This window comes from Cornus florida, unplaced genomic scaffold, assembly GCF_030987335.1.
Source record: "Cornus florida cultivar Cherokee Brave unplaced genomic scaffold, ASM3098733v1 CherokeeBrave_3.0.0_Hap2_Chr05, whole genome shotgun sequence".
NCBI lineage: Eukaryota > Viridiplantae > Streptophyta > Magnoliopsida > Cornales > Cornaceae > Cornus > Cornus florida.
Window position 1 is genome coordinate 32,476,382 of NW_026775575.1, and position 15,914 is coordinate 32,492,295.

Sequence of the window (15,914 nt, forward strand, 5' to 3'; positions counted from 1 at the left end):
TTAAAATCCCTCAAAAAGTTTTTAAAACTAGCACGTTTCCCAACAAGATGTTGTTCGCCGCTATGAAAAGGTCCAATTGATACAACGCTGGGAGCGTAGGCGCTTTTATTGAGTGAGCTTATTTTATCAGGAACCTTGTTAGCTTGGGGCATCAATTGGGTTTCCCAAACAAAATTCATGCTATTGCGAAGCTTAGACAGTAAGTCCCCATGCCCACTGCTACTTCCTTGTGAATCCATAACTGATCACGAATTTTTTATTATTGATTGATCTTGATCTCTCTCACAGGTAGGAGGAGGAGGACTACTTTTGGATTTAATTGAAAATCTGACTCAAAATCCTTGAGTTTAGGATAAAGAATTACCCCATTTGTGTTAGAAACAAAGAAGTTATGACCCTTTGAAGTTAAAAGATTAGTACTGAAACTCAACAGAAGCGGTTCGATCGAGCAAGCTAGGTATGGTATGGAGGACTTCTGGGGGTCTGTCTATGCATATATAAGCTCTTGCTTTAAATTTTAGGAAAAAATGAGTTAGGGATACACACCAAGAATGCAATTCAAGCTCAGTAATAGTGGAAGCGAGTGGCTAGCTAATTTTAAATTAAAAGGTCTCATATGTAATTAAAAAATAAAATATCCTAGTACAGCTTCTTCTCCATGTCCCACCATCCACATAGTCTAGAAGCAAAAATTTTGATTTTATTTCTTTTTCCTTCTGGAAAAGTCAGATTTAAATTGGATAAAGATAATCTTGGTGGAAGAGAGTAAATACAATTTGTGGATTTAAGTTAAAAATTTAGTTTTTGCTCTCACATTTTTCAAAAATTCAAATTTTATAGAACTTATAAACGGAAAATGGATATGAAGTTTATTGATGGCGATCTGATCATTCGTTTCTCCCGTAAGAGAGTAAGAAGTGGGAAAAAAATAATAATAATAAGATTTGATTGAAGAACGAAAGTGCAAATTTACTTGAAGGGGAAAAAAAAAAACTAGAGGAAGAAGAAGAAAGAATTAGGGAGATTTTAATTAAAAAAATATAATAACAATAATTTTAGGAGGGCACTATGTAATTTTAAGGATTAATTACAATGACACCCTCTGAGGTTTACCTTATTGACAGTCATATACAAGTTAGCCCATTTTTGAACAATGACACCCCCTAAGCTTTGCTACCTTTGACAAAGACACCCATTGAGGGGCTGATATGTGATAAAATGACCTAAGTGCCCTTTGACTTATGAAATGACACTTTTGAATAGCAAAATTACTAAATTACCCATACTAATAAATTTGAAATGTCCAAAATAACCTCTCACATCTCTCTATGTACAAATATAAGCAATATATACATAACCTGACATATATATATATATATATTGAGCAGTGGCCCGACTATTTTTTACCGACAACTACCGACTCATCTACGTGGACAACCACGTTGCCATCTTCTCTCTCCAAAAGACGTATAAGACCCAATAACAACTGATCGGTAAAAATGCGTCGGAACGGCGACACAACCGCGGATTGATCGAAGACCCAATAGCAACCGCCGACACACCCAATTTCCGTTGGGTTCTTCAAACATTCGTGGCTGTCCTTGGTGGACGCGTCCTTACTAGCGTTGGACTATATCGTGAGCAGCTTGAAGAGGTGCAGAGTTTTTTTTTTTTTTTTCTTCACAATAAATTTTTGTTTTCATTCCTCTATATCAAATCAAAATTACCCAATATCAGGGTTTACAAGGATCTAATACCATAAATGAATTGAAACCTTCACATTCCTCGCAAGTTCAAGAACCTCAGAAGGTCGATCTTTAATTCCCCGTTGGCAGAATCGCCAGCTCCCTCAAAGCCGGCAAGTACGCAGAGCGAGTCGGTGCTGGTGCTCCGGTCTACCTCTTCGCCATTCTTGAATACCTAGCCGCCGTTCTTGGAGGACTTGGGCTTGCCTCTGCCTCCTTTGGTTGAACTTGCAGAACTCATCGTCTGTGTGTATTTCCGATCGCTGTGCATAGACGAGCTTGGCTCGCGGTTGAAATCTTGCTATAGTATTTCAGATCGCTGATTTCATCGTTGAGTTATTCAACGACGACTATCTCTGGACTATCGGCGAAAGGTTTGAAGAAGTCGTCGTCGGGAACTGGATCTGGGTCTTGCCGTATTTCGTTGGTTTTTCAATTGTAGTCGTTGAGCTCCATCCATTGACCCTCGCTGCCGCCGCTTTCTGTGAATCCAATGCTCTGAGCCTTTTGCTTCCCATAGTATAAGAGATGTGATATTGTGCAATCACCGATGCGTGGAGAGAGACGGTGGCGGCGGCTGTGGTTGAAGAGAAGTGACGGCGGGATGTGGTTGAGGAGATGGTGGCGGCGGGATGTGCTTTAGGGTAAGTGGTGGTGGCTGTGGTTAAGAGGTTGTGGTTGAGGAGATGATGGCGGTGGGTGAAGAGAGAAAGGACCGGATCGATGGGTTAGAAGAGATTGGTAGAAGGGCAAAAGTGTCATTTTAAAATTTTAATATTTTATAATTAAAATTAATTAAATATTGATGGGCAATTTTGTCTTTTCAAATCTTTTAAGGGTCTGTTTGGCTCCAAATTTTGTCAGGGGGTGTCATTGTTCAAAAAACGTCTAACTTGTATATGAGTGTCATTATAGCAAACCTCAGGGGATGTCGTTGTAATTAATCCTAATTTTAATATGTATAATGTATTATACAATTAAAAATTTAGTAGGCCAGCCTGGACCGGATACGTGACCTCGGGCCTTAGCTGGGTCCGAAGTTAACTAATTTTAACATATTAGGAAATCTCAAGGATCAAACAGTTTTATGCTACACTTACACTCATAAAGACTCTTAATCAGTAATAAATAGAGATAGAGTTTTTCTCTTTTAAACTATTTAAAATTTTACATCGTTCTCTCTTTTAAAGTGCTTAAATCAATTAGACACAAAAATCGTATAAAGGGAAAAGAAAATCAACATATACCTTGCCTCAATTAGTGTAAAGTAAAAGAAAAATTCCGATATACTTTAGGAGAAAGAAAATCAACATCTACCTTGTCTCAATTAATTTAAAGTAAAAAAACAAGGGAGGGATATACCTTGCCCAAGTCAGTATAAAACGAAGCATTATAAACCATTCATTTGTTTTTTAAATTCAAATGAATGATTCCTCCGGATAGATAAGTAATAACCACAGGCATTCAAGCGCCTCCACTAATGTTTAAACTCTAAACCTCTCATTTGGAAAAGTAAATCGGGACTGAAGGACACTTGGGCATTACTGTAATTCTTGCTTTCCCTTTGCCACTTACTTTTACTTTTACTTTTACTTTGATGCAGTTTAATTATATAATTGTAAATCTGTCAAATTTGTATAATATAGCGGTGTTATATGAACTATATAACTATTGACAGCAAATTTACGTGTTCATCTTTCTAAATCTCATGTCATAACATTTTTATCCACAATAAGTCCTGATACAGTTTAATTTTGAACAAATTAAATATGAGCTATGTCAATATTTAAGAGACCTTCATTGTTTTCATTATAACATCGACCTCCTTATTTGTATTCTTAATGTTGTTTTACATTCTTAGTGAAAAAGGTTTTTATTTTTTAAGAAAATAAAAAATATTTAGAAATTTAGAAAATACACTTGCTGAGAATATGCAACTAATTCGATCCATTCAGGTATGTTTTGATACACATAAATGATTTATTTTTGAAATTATTAATGTTATTTTAAATTCTTAGTGAAAAAGGATTCGTTTTTAAAAAATAAAAAATATTTAAAAATTAAGAAAATAACTTACAGTCGCATAAAATATGAAAATGTAATACACAAACAAGTGATTTATTTTTGAAATTCTTAGGACCAGTTTGGTTGGAGGGTAATGGAAGGAAAATGAAAGAAAGAAGATGAAATATCATATTTGGTATAAATTTTTTAAAAAAATAAAAAGAAACGGAGGGATTTAGAAGGATGAAGATTAGAAAAAAAATCCCTTCCCTTCCCTTCCTCCCTTCAGGGTCCACATAGCTGGGCAGTTCTTAGGAAACTAACAACAATTTGTTCTTTTAATGATATGAAGTTTTTTTTGTTCTTTTAATGATAAGAAGTTTTTTTTTCTAAAAAAAAATTTTAAAAATATTTGGAAATTAGAAAAATAACTTTCAAAAATAAAAATACTTTGGAATTAGAAATGTGTAAATATGTATGGTCTTACTTTTTTGTTGGAAACTTTTAGTGTGAGTTCTAAACCGAATAGAAGTCAACATTAACTCTTTTAATGAGAAGGGTGTTTTGTTTTGTTTTGTTTATTTTATTATTATTTTTAAATGTTTGGACCTTCTACAAATCCAAACTGAATATGAGTGACCAACTAACTCTTTTAATGAGAAGTATTTTTTTTTTTAAAATAAAAAATGTTGATATATAGACTGGACCTTTTAGAATTTCAAACTGAGTAGGAGTCAACAATTAACTCTTTAATGATAAGGTATTTGTTTTTTTAAAATGAAAAATGTTTGATAATTAGAAAAATACCTTACACTCGCAAAAAATATGGAAATGATTCCATTCAGGTATGATTTAATTCATAAATGATTTATTTTTGAAATTCTTAATGTTTTTTTTACATGTTAATGAAAAAGGTTTTTATGTTTTAAAAAAATAAAAATATTTAGAAATTAGAAAAATACACTGGAGAGAATATGTAAGTAATTCCATTCAGGTATGTTTTGATACACCCAAATGATTTATTTCTGAAATTCTTAATATTATTTTACATTTTTAATGAAAAAGGATTTGACTTTTTTTAAATAAAAAAATATTTAAAAATTAAGTAAAATACCTTACACTCAGCACAAAATATGAAAAAGGATTTAACACACAAAAAAACAAAAAACAAAATAATAATAATAATAAATAAATAAATTGATTTATTTTTGAAATTTTTAGGATCAATTGGTTGGAGGGTAATGAAAGGAAAGGAAAAGAGAATGAAATCCTCTAAAGTAAGTTGCCATGCGGTCTCTTGTGTGGGGTTGGGTGGTGTGACGGTCCTAGTTTTTCAAACCAGTGCATCCTGTGATGAACCGAAGATTGATCCGATAACGGATTCAAATGTAGAAGCGGAAATAGAAAAAAAGACCATGGAAATGCAATGCATCTCTAAGAAGCCAAAGTGACCTTCCATGAGGCCACGGATCTCAACGAGAACAATGCAGAAACGAATGATCAGAAAAAGACCAAACAGGCCCCCAAGGGCAGAATAGTCTTTTCAGATGTGAGCAACATCCTTGGAAATGTACATCATTCGTAAGACACATCCGTGACTTCCCATGAAGTCACAGGACTCGAAAGAAAGTAGCGGAAACAAATTAAAAGAAAACTGGACAAATTTAGCCCCAAGGGCAAAATGATCATTTCTGAAAATATAAAATCGGGTGCTACCGAGCACACCACTGGAAAGACAGCGAAAAATTAATCAAGTTAGGCTCAAGAATTACTTGATTCGGAATCTGGATGGAAGAGAAAAGTCAAAACAAAGTTTTAACGTCGCTGAGGCACTGAATAGTATTTTGACAATAATGAATAATAACTTGGGCAAAATGCTGAAATACGTGTACCATTTTGAGGCACTAAACTACATTTTCTGAAAAAATACGAAAAAGAAACCCCCTTCAAAATAATTTTTCCAAGCTGACTATATCAAAAGAAAATTTTATTTATGACGTGAAATTCCCAAAATGCCCTTATAACAGACTTTTTCAAATAGTGTAGGTGCGCACAGGAAATCAGATTTGATGGGGGTTTTCGGGTCTAAGACGACATTTTTTGGAAAAATACGAAGAAGAAACCCCCCTTAAAATCATTTTTTCTACCCAGCTAAGTGAAAGAAAATGAAAAAAATACGTTGTAAAATTCCTAAAATGCCCCTAGATCAGCATAGGGTCAAGAGGGTTAAAAAGCTACTATATGGATATTTCTGAAATCTACCAGAATAGAGAGCAAAATTGGGGCCCTTAACGACATTTTCTGAAAAAACACAAAAAATAAACCCCTCCCAAAATTGAGTTTTCTACTCGGCCCGCAGAAGAAAATGAAAAAAACACAATATGAAATGCCCAAAAGGCCCCTAGATCAGTAAATGGTCAAAAACTCAGAAAATGCAACTTTGCATCAAGTATGCTTTTGGCCCTAAATGTATTTCTAGGTTGAAACGAATGTGCACACAAGTGTAATAAATTATTTCAAGCGCGCGGGAATGATCCGCGGCTCCCGAGAAGACTCGATGCAAAATCCGACCCTCCGACGGCCAAAAAAGGTGAAAATGCACATAAAAAAGAGAATTTTGAAACTTAAAATTATAAAATGGTTTCAAATTACTGTTTGGCCCTTGGCCACACTTTATGCATGATTAATGAGACCCTATGAAAAAATAAAAATGGAATTCCCACACTCAATGCAAACATGGTGAGGCAATGACTTGCCATTTATCAATATTTTTATAATATTTCATGAAGTCAAAAGTTACTTAGGATACAAAATAATTGTCATTGGCCTCTGGTCTCATCTCATACATGTCAAATACATCAAAAAAGGTGTACTTATATATACGGTACATATATGGAATCAAATATACAAGTTTTGATACATAAAGCTACAAAATGACATTTCATGCTAACATTTGCATGAAATGTAAACTTAAAAGTTACAAGTTATCTAAGGAATGATGTGCATCTCGAAACAAAGTATCCGTACCTGAAAAAAACAAGGTAACTTCGGGGTGAGTAAACAAGTTACTCGTAAGGAATGAGCATGCATAGACCTAACATTTCATTGTTCATTAAATTGATATAAATCAATATATAAGGTCCATGTCACCTAGCGTCTATGTCTAAGGTGAGACTCAGGGAGCATCCTAAGCTATCTTAAAACATTTCTAGTATAAATCACATCATTCATGCAATTTAGGCAACATAGAAGTATGCGGCACACGCAACAAGATATTTAATATGCAAGTATACGTACACAAGTATATAATCAATATTGAAATGCACTTAAGACAAGTATACAAGACACAAGTCTACTAGGTTATCTAGAAAGTAAATCATCAATATAAAAGTGCATATACCAAGTGCGCTGAGCAATATTGAAATAGAATACAACATATATATTCAAGGGTTAATTACACTCACACCCCCTAAGGTTTGCCCTATTGACAACAAGATGAAAGTTAGCATATTTTTTAACAATGACACCCCCTCAAGTTTGCTCGGTTTAACAAAGACACCCCACACATGATAAAATGACTAAAATGCCTTTTGACTTGTCAATTAAACTGTTGAAATGTTAAAATTACCGATTTAGCCTTCTAACTTATTTTTATTAACTAAGCTAACCTTTCATCACTAGACATAATATACCTATGTCTGTGTGTGTATATATATTATACATATATACGTACCTATATATATAGGAAAAGAATGGAAGAAGATGAGAGGAACAAGAATAGGGTGGCGGCAGACCCCCACAGCCACAATCCTCATTGCCACCTCCACCAATGCCACTCTCTACCCTCTAACCTTCACAGCCCCGCCACACCCACTCCCACCATACTTCACAGTTCTACCACACCCACCACCACTTCACACCCCCATCACACCACCACACCAACACCACTTCACAACCCCACTACACCCACCACCACACTCCACCACCACCACTTCATTTTATACAATTCCTTTATCTCTAATATCGTAGAATTCAACTTTACCTTCACAACCCCACCACCACCAAGTCCTAGCCGAATTAGGGTTTTAGTTCCCCCAAATGCAACACCGACTAATCTGATTGATTCATCGGGGTTCGGATGAGGACGGACAGTGCTTTGTTTGATTCCTTTGGTCGTGTGCCTAGAACTGCCAATTTGCCCTAACATATTTCGTGACCTCGCTACCAATAGGGGAATTCCGATGAGGGTGAACGGCTACGATACGCGATGGTTGGGCTCTGAGTGAGCAGAGGAGGCGGTGTGAGGATCGGAGACGAAGATAGATTTGATACGTGTACCAATACGGAGAGATTGTTGATGAGCTTGATGAAGATGGGTTTGGTGTGGTGTGTATATAATATATATATATGTGTGTGTATGTGTGTGTGTGTGTGATTGAACCAAGTTCAATTCATTTATGGAAGAAAAAAAAAAAAAAAAAAAAAAAAAAAAAAAAAAAAAAAAAAAAAAACAAACAAATATGTGGTTTATATTGTGGTGGCAATGGTGGGTGGTAGCGGTGATGGTGGATGTTGCAGTGATAATGGTGGGATTCTAATGAAGGTGAGGGTAGAGAGAGGGTTAGAAAATTCTGGGTTTTGGAGGAGATGTAGAAAGAGAAACCTATGGTTAATATTTTAGATTAAAGTTTACTATTTTATGGAAGGGCAATCTCGTATTTTCTTAACTTTTTAGGGCTTGTTTGGATCAAATTTCTGACAAGGGGTGTGAGTGTTAAAAAATGGCCCAACTTTCATTTGATTGTCAATAGAATAAACCTCAGGGGGTGTCACTGTAATTAACCCTATATTCAAGTATATATTTCTAAGTATACTAAGCAATGTTGACATACATGGCATACAAGTATACAAATCCAAGTATACAAAGCATTTTTGATATACAAAGTGTACAAGTATACAAATACAAGTATACTAAGTAAGAAATGAAATACCATGCATCCAAGCACAAGTTAAAAGTAATCCACAATTACAACAAATAATTGAATGCGAAATCAACCAATGGCGGAAAGACAAAGGACATATGGTCTCAATGACCAAACAAGTGATCTTGGGTTACTGGCCCACAAGGAACTACCTAGTGCGCACTATATGTTGTAGAGGGAACTCTCATCCCCCGTACTAGAGACATACTCTTGCCTTAACACATTATAATGTCCATACAAGCTTTCCAAAAATTATCAAGTTATGCAACAAGTATATCACATATACACAATGCACATTGTCAATTACCATGCATAACCAAGTCATAGAATACACACAAAATATGCTCTAGGCCTTCAAGCTACAATGGCATAATAAATGTCATATAAGTATAATGTGTATACAACAAGTTAAATCATAACTTCTACTCATGCAATACCATCTTGTAATCATACACCAAGTTGCAAATTATAAATTAAGTAAGAATATAACATCAATACTTAATTGTCTCAATGAAAGCATACAAATGGAACTTAATTAAATTAGATAATTAAATTCTCAAGATTTGAAAGCAACTTCAAAAATTCTAAATATAATATATGTCAAAGGTCATAGCAAGGCCTAATTTAATTTCAAGTTACAAGTCAATTCTACCTTAGTTACAACAAGGTAAATTAAGATCAATGCCAAGAAAATAATTAAATTAATTTCTCAAAACTCATTCAAATATTCTCTATTTAATATATGTTAAAGAACATGTCGAGACATTATTTAAAATCAAGTTATAAGTTAATTCTATCTTAGTTACAATAAGGTAAATTAAGATCAATGCCAAGAAAATAATTAAATAAATTTCTCAAAACTCATTCAAATATTCTCTATTTAATATATGTTAAAGAACATGTTAAAACATTATTTAAAATCAAGTTACAAGTTAATTCTATGCTAGGTACAACTAGGTGAATTAAATTTCATACAAGAAAATAATTAAATAAAGTTTTCTAAACTCATTCAAATATTCTCAATTCAATATGTGTTAAAGAACATACCATATTCATTACATATATCAAGTCAAATGTTAATTTAAATGAATGTAACACTAGAATAGAAATTAATTAAACTAATTAATTAATTTCTCTATAATTTAAATCAATTTCAAATAACTCCAAATAATTATATGCCAATGGTACTATCATGGTAATCACATATATCAACTCAAAAACTTAATTAAGTAAATAGAACAATTAAATAGAAATTAATTAATTTTAAATAATTAAATCTCTAGATTCTAAAACAACTCCAAATGACTTTATACTAATACAAGTTATAGATCAAGTCATGGCCTTCAAGAATATCATATCCTAACTTAATTTCATGCAAGATGCTACAACCTATTAATTTAAAAATTAAGTATAAGACATGTAAATAATTTATTGTAAGCTATAAAAACAATTAAAACACTTAGATTAAAAACCTAAATCACCCCCTACCTCACAGGAGGATTGTTCCTCTTGAATCCAAAACAAACAAAGGAATTTTACAATTTCCTTCAAGGGTTACATAGAGGAAGGTAAGGCAAGTGTTTTGTGTTTCAAGCTTTTAGGTCTAAGGTGAGTGGAAGGTGATCAAAACCAAGGTTTTAAGCCTAGGTTAATGGTTTCCTTCAATGGTGGCTACTAAGTGAGGAAGAAGAAGTTTAATGTGTAAAATGAAATAATTAAAACACTTTAGTGTATTCCTCCACTCACTTGGTTAATGGAAGTCAAACACACCTAATCTTGCACCATCCCCTCACACACACAAAAGCTAGCCTTTAATTAGAAGCCTACACTTGTCATTAATCCAATAGTTCATTCTAGGCTTAATTTAAAGTCTACACTTGTCAACAATCCAAGCCAACAAGTGCACCAATGCTAGGCCAACAAGTGGGTGAATCTCCACCCTCCACATATCATCATCCAAGGCTTCCAAGTGTTAATCAATGAGATGCTTACAAGTGGACCAATGAGAGCGCGACACTTGTCACACTTTTTTGGTAATTACAAAAAGGTCCTTTTTAAAAATATCTACCAAAATAAATTGTAAAAAGGTCCCTAAAAAATAAAATAATTATTTTCTATAATTACGAAAAAACCCCAAAAATAAATAATGTTTTCGAGGAAACTATACATCCATGCCCTTTTATGTAAAAGTAAACAACTAGTATACTTTTCTAGAAAAGTAAAAATACACAAAGCATGTAATTTAAATATCATGGATGTATGCAAAATTGGAACCAAATCCGAGCACAAAAAGTGAGGTTACGCGAAAAAAATCATTCTCGGGAAAAAGACGAAAAGTGAATAGTGTCAAAAAAATAAAAATGTGGAAATGACTCGGTTCATAAAGGAAGTTGTCAATTCAAAGGAAAGAGTTTCAGAAACCATTTTCGAACACTTAAGACGACACTAAGCGATGAGTAACCGAACTCAGAAAAGAAAATTCAATAGAAAAAATTTATTCACAAAATTTCAGATAAAGTTAAGGAAGGAAAATAACCGGGTCATTACAGATGGTCTTCCCCGATTGGGCGCCTTGTGATTGTAACTTTGAAGATGTTACCTTGCTGATTGCTTGACCTTTGAGTCACTCTTGTTGCTGTATTTGTTGTAGCGTTGAGATTATTGCCTTGCTGATGTTCTGATATTAGGGTTACTCCTGTTGCTGTTAGGTGTACACACGATTAGGTTCTGTATGGTTCTTGGCGGAATCGGAACCGAACCGTTCTTCACCGTTCCTTCAAAGTTAAAACCAAAACTGTACCGTTAACACATGGAACTGAACCGAACCGTAAAAGATCGGTTCATTTCCGATTCTAACACAGTTCTGTTCTCGTACCAGAAAGCAAGAAAAAAAGGGAAGGAAAGAAAGAGACAGACTAATATCCGGCGCCAATCGGGGTGAAACGAAGAGATCTTTACTAGTTGAGAGAAGGATTAAGTAAAGAACCTCCATCGGTTGAGACTTAAGAGATAGATTGACTAATTGATAGTGGTCGGCGATGAATGCTGATGGCTCTCGTTGACGATAAAGGGAGATAATTGTAACTTATGAGTATGAGGTGGGAGATTGAGAGTGGGAAGCGAAGGCGGGGCGGTTGACAATGAGACTCATCACTTTATCAGAGACAGAATCTTTTGGGAAGAGCTAAGGCCATCTGCACCAACTTCTCCGGATTTTGGCTCTCTAAAAACGCCACATCAGCTTTTCCAAGAACCATATCAACAATTCAAAGAGTCACGTTAGTAGTTTTCGCTCTACAGAAACATGCACTCCATCAGGCTCTCCGAATTTTCGCTTTCCAAAAAAAATAATAATAAAAAATTAAAATTAATTTTTTTTTTTTTAACTTTTCCTAAACAACTATATTTTTAACGGCTATATTTGTAACGGCTATGTTTTTAACGGCTATATTTTTTCAACGACAATATTTTTGCAAATTATTAAAAAAACTATGATTGATATTAGAACTTGAAACAATACATTATCCATTATGGATTAAAAAAAACAAATTAAACAAAACAATTAAAAATAACTTAAACAATACAATATCCTAAATTGGAATAAGAAAATAAATAGACCAAGGATTACAAAATCCTAAGGGAACTTTGGGGCGGACCGTGAATTTAAAAATGCCAATATCTCATTTTGTCGTGCAATAATCTAAGCTTTCCCCGCTTCTGTTGGTGCCGAATTTGGATCTGTTAACATGAGCTCTTTCTCTTTAAGTCTCTGTTTCTCTTTAATCTCTAGCTGCCTTGTCTTCTTTTTCTCCATTTTTCTTACCTCTTGTGCTAATTGGGTATCCTTCATTTTCTCCTGACGACTCTCAAAATAGGTGGTGATATTATTAAATTTCGAAACGAATGAAGTTTGCAATTCATTCGCTGAATTAATTTTTGCTCCTCAACGCTGCTTCGTCGCTTTTCTTCCTGCTGGTCTTTGTAGTTGATATTCTTCCACACCAGGTGAATCATTTTCCCCAAATTTTGGTGATTCTTTAGTTGAAGCTCCATCTGTCGTGGCTGCATGACTTGACGGAGTAGATGGTAATGAGTGCCCAATAAACTCATTAATGTCAAAGTCAAATCCACTCCTTTTTTTCGGCTTTTTTTTCTTTTTTCCTTTTCCTATTTGTTCGACACAATATGAATTCCATTTATTGTTATGCTTCAAGATCTCCCAGCAACTTTTTAACTTAAATTCACCACCTATTTGGCTATGAAACAGGTCTTTAGCTGCTATCATCTACACGAAAAAAATAAAAATAAAAATTAAAAGCCGGTTATTTAAAATATTTACGAGTTATATTTAAACAATAAATAACTCACCATATCATCACTACTAAAGCCACTGGAACGATTCATTTCTATGGTAGTCATGCAGCCGGAAAATTTGCTTATTTTTTGTTAGATCACCGACCAACGATTCATCAAACCTCCATCATTTCGCTCAATTGGAACACCAATATGTTGTTTATATTGTTCCAGAATTCGCTCCTATAACTTCTTCTTACTTTGGTCTGCCCCCGTAATCGCATCAGAGGTAATGGACAACCACGCCCAACATAAAGCTTCATCTTCAACCTTGGTCCAATTATTATGTCGGATAGCCGATTGTTTTGACGGGGGTTTTGAGTTACTTAATTGTGGAACACTAGTACCATAATATTGATGAGAAGTTTGGTATGGTTGATAAGAAGGTTGGGATGGTTGATGAGAAGAAAATTGAGAATCTCCTCCATAAAAATTGATATTCTCTTCGGGAAATGGCAAAACTTCATCGTTTGATGGGTTGAATTGGGTGTTGTAATAAAATGGATGTCGAGGATCCATGGAATCGAAATGACTTTGAAAATAATAGCTAAGATTGAGAAAATAGAAGAAGAAATAAGTTGAATAGTAGATAATAGAGATGTGATGAGTGATGGTAGAAGTTGGGGGTTTATAGAGATTTTAAAAATTTTAATTTTAATTTTTTTTTAATAAAGTTAAAAAATTTGAATTTTTAAACTTTTTTTTAAAATTATAGCCGTTAAGGCACTTGTTTGGTATTGTAGAAATAGTGCCTTAACGGCCAAATACACTATTTGGCCTACACATTTAAAATTTAAAGCAAATTTTTTTTAAAAAAACCAAATTTTAAGGGGAAAAAAAAGGTCCTTTATCTTGATCTTTCTGTGTTTTCATTTTTTCAGAGCTAATACTTTGAGAGGAAATATTTTTTCCTTCAACCTCTCAATGGCAGGTAGAGTGGAGCTCATTAGATCAGTTAGTTCCTCCAACTATTATTTCTGGGCTGCAGTCTTTTCTATCCCTATTGGAGTTCAAGATGAAATTGAGAAAATGGTTTGAAACTTCTTATAGCTTGGAACAGGACCACCCTGCATAAATCAGAGGGAGGTTTGGGTTTAAGAAGTTTCTGAAGTATTAATCTGTCTTTTGTCTTGGCAGTTCATTGTATCTAAGGAATCTTTGTGGATTAAATGGTTTAAGGTTAAATATTTGAAGAATTCTTTTTTCTGGAAACTGAAGGAGAAGCTGTGAAATGCAGACTGTTTAGGCGGGATATTGTTTACGACAACATTGTGGTACATTTGGGGTGAAAGAAATATAAGGGTCCATGGTGGTATCACAAGCACACCACATCAGCTAGCTATGAAAGCATGTTTTGAAGGTCTAGATGCAATTGGATTGTATGTTTCTGATCTGTAACACTTTTTTTTTTTATTATTCTGCTGCTTGTTCATCTTACTCACAGAATGTTTTCTTTTCTTTGATGTCTATTTTTTATTATAGGTCTTGGGGTATGCCCCAAACTGGTTTTTTTTGGTTGTCTTCTTTATTATTTTCTCCTTGTGATCTGAAATAGTTCACTTTTTTCTTTTGTACTTTATTGACTATTTGTATTAATACAACAAAACACATTCAGGAAAAGAAAATACATAAAACTTTGCTTCTCCCTTGTAGTGGCTCACCTAAGAAATGAAAAGTTGTGTTTATCATCTTTCAAAAGGGTTTTTGATTCACATCAAAATGTTCATATATGCATGTAGTTCTTTTCAAGAGAATAACAATGTGCATGTACGTTGCCATGGAAAATTGTGTATAAAATGGCTAGAGGAACACTGAACTTTTGTCTTTTGTTTTCGCTTCCATACTCTGCTATGTTCTGCTCAATTTGCTCACTAGGCAGGGCAAGTGGGATTTCATCTTCATTTGAGTTATAGAAATGCTGCAACTAATAATGATGAAATTACATGAATAGTAAGTCTAGGCGTGGAGTAAGCCTGACAATGGTAAATGTAACATAGCAGGATCAAGAGAAACCAGCCAAAGGAGCAACAGAAAACCCAGCCCAAAGGAGCAACAGAAAAGGAATCCGTCAATGGCTCCAACAGATCCGGTAACAACATGATGAATTGCCAATGGAGACTTTAACAAATCTCCATCCTTGAAAGAAAAGGCGGCATCAACTTTTTTCACCTTCATATATACCTAAATTCCCCAAAAAATTAATAAAATAATTACACAAATAATCAAAGAATCACATCAATTCACGCATTCTAGCTAACGCATAGTAAGTATATATATATATATATATATATATAGCTGTAAAATGCACTGGACTGATGAGAGTGTTTAAGGCTTGTTTAATTGATTATCGTAATTGATTCATAATTGAGATAAAATTGAGAATGAAATAGAGTAAAAATGAGAAACCCTTACCTTTGGTCTGGAGTTTCATTTGGTCCATGAGGTCACTAGACTTGAGCTGAGCGTCAACCATAGCTGGTAAATTGGGCTTTGGTTGTTGAGTGAGTATGAGAATTAGTAGGTGATGATTGCTGGTATAGGCCATGAATTCAGCTATATTTTGTTGAAGATGAAAACCCTAAATAAAATATTTGGTTCTCGTATTTGTGTTACAAAATCTAAATCGCATCTCAGAGAAAAATAGTGTTGAAGTTGAGAGCCCTAAATAAAATCTTGGATTAATTACACTCACACCCCCTGAGGTTTGCCTTATTAACAGACAGATGAAGGATAACCTTTTTTTTAACAATGACACCCCCTCAAATTTGCTGAGTTCGACAAAGGCACCTATGAACACTCTGCCAATAATAAAATGACTAAAATGTCCTTT